The sequence below is a fragment of the Montipora capricornis genome, chromosome 3, assembly GCF_036669925.1.
Source record: "Montipora capricornis isolate CH-2021 chromosome 3, ASM3666992v2, whole genome shotgun sequence".
NCBI classification, from domain to species: Eukaryota; Metazoa; Cnidaria; class Anthozoa; order Scleractinia; family Acroporidae; genus Montipora; species Montipora capricornis.
In genome coordinates, this window is record NC_090885.1 from 15,024,758 (window position 1) to 15,027,257 (window position 2,500).

Genomic DNA, 2,500 nt, shown 5'->3' on the forward strand with positions numbered 1-2,500 from the left:
TTCTCCAGTTTATCAATTTCTCGTTGTAGTTCCCAACTTTCACGAGCCAGTCTTTCTAGGCCCCTAGCGATTTCCAGTAGGCCAGATCTCTGGAGGAACACCGCCGCTCTTCTCCACTGAACGCGCTCGGCCGTTTTTCCACAGGAACGAGTTTTGTGATTTCCGGGGAGGGAGCAACCACATTGACGGCAAAGATTTTGAGACCGCTGTATACTCTGGTGCTTGTAGGGGTTTTTCTGGTAAACATGATGAATACCGGTGGCTGGTGGATTTCGTTGCCAGTTTAAAACCTGATTTCTCATGGCAGCGGAATCAGAGGTCGTTAGATCTCGAGTAGATGAATCGTTGTCTCGTCTGTCAACGAGCAGTCTTACATCTGTGATAGAGTGATTTGTATTTTGCATGGCTTGTTTCTCTTCGCTTCAAGCAACCCTGAACAGGAATATGCTGTGTCTATAAAAATATAGGATTGGACGTTTGTGTTGAACTACATGTATTTAACAATTATTCCACGAGCTCACGCTGGGTATGAGATGGTAAATAGCCAACGAGGCACGTAGCTTTGTCTCATATACAAGAAGCGCAAATGGAATAATTGTTTTATTAAATTTTCATTAAATTGTAAACGCTTGGATACTTGGTAATTAAAGCCAAATTCGATTGAATTATTCTGTTTTGATTTTAAGAAACGACCGGAAGTTAATGTGACAAAGACAACAAGGGGGAAATCACATGACATGCGCGCCCTTTGAAAACTTGTTGAATGAAAGATTTGAAAGCCATTCTACTTTTTTCCCGCCAATTTCGCCTCTCGCGCAAATTTTTTAGCTTGACAATACATGACGTGATCAGTTTCTGTATTACGCGGGGAGCACCATTGTTAAGAAAATATGGTAACCCATCGATGCAAGAAAGCCATGACGTCATCGATGCATCCTTGTTATTCGTCTCAACTCGCGGAATCGGTCGCCTAGTCGTCTACCTGTCTCGCCAATGTATAATTTATTGCATAACGTACAGGTTATGCAATAAATGACATTTGCGGAGGTACATGTGAAACGATCGGTGATCTTAACAGCGCGCACATTTGAAAGTGCCAGGTTGCTCGTTAGTTTTGAGCGCGTTTTTGTCGCGTTTGAATGAAATAAGTGGAGGTTGCGAAAAGATTCTAGCAGTCTCGGGATCATTTTGGAGTAATTTAAATTATTGTGAGGATGGAAAGTGAGGGTGAATGGAATTCTGTCATTCTTAATATCTTTTTGTGACGTTTGTAGTGCTGACTGTCGAAAGGAAAGGAAAGGAAAGGAAAGGAAAGGAACTTTATTTAAGTGTCTCGTCGTTCTAGCGTTGGAGCGCTAATTGGGGACACTGTAAACTGAAATGAACAATGAAAGTAAATCAAGTCAAATGTTGGTTTTTGAGGAGAGGGGAAACCGGAGTGCCTGGAGAAAACCTCTCGGTGCAGAGTAGAGAACCAACAAACTCAACCCACATATGACGCCGAGTCCGGGAATCGAACCCGGGCCACATTGGTGGGAGGCGAGTGCTCTCACCACTGCACCATCCCTGCACCCCAAATTGTTGGGCGCGATGATGGCCCGCTTTGACCACAGAGACAGGATAGCCATGTTTTTCGAAGAACTGGCACATCTCCTCGACTTCATCGTCGTTATCGGAAACATCAAAACGCGGACAATTCGAAACCTGTTATTCTCACTAACCCTGCAGGCAGTAAGAATAAATAACCAGGGAGCTCTTCTTTTAGGCTCGCCTAAATCTATATATTAGATCATACGGCCGGTATGTGAGATAACTGAAATTGAGTAAACCAATCAAAGTGCTAGAAACGCAATGTCCAGGATCAAAAATTTAATAATAGTTGTCATCCCTGCAAAATGATGGTCTTTTGCATTGAGAGTCTGTCAACGGTCCATCACCAACGGCAGAAACAAATTTTGCTGGTCCATAATCCGGTTTCCGCGAATTTCAGAGTGTGCATGCATTATCCCACGCTCCAAAAAAACTTCCCCCTCCCCCACCCCCGAAAAATAAATGCAAAAGCTGATCCACGCCCAGCTTTGTAGCCATAACAGATCGTAATAAATAAGTAAAACAGATAAACGGGAACGGACCAACATAAATATGAATAATGACACAATCAACTCAAGCCTAAAACGAGTCAGGTCGGCGAAAAAGTAAAAGCAGATTCCGTGTGGCGCACGATCTTGTTTTCTTTAAGCTGCAGGACTGATTTCATCAACATAGATAAGGAACGGGACAGATCAAACTTTATTTTACGCCAGGTTTGTCAAGAAATACGAATGTTTGGTGACACATCGATTTTAACCTGTCTTGTATGATAAAGAGACAATTCGTTAAGCAGTCATCAACAGCGGCTTGGATTTGATTGTTACATGTATTTCAATAATAACCCGAGCAGCTGAAAAGCCTTAGCAAACCTCGTCTTTTATCAAAATGAGGTGTACAAAATTGTTGTCGG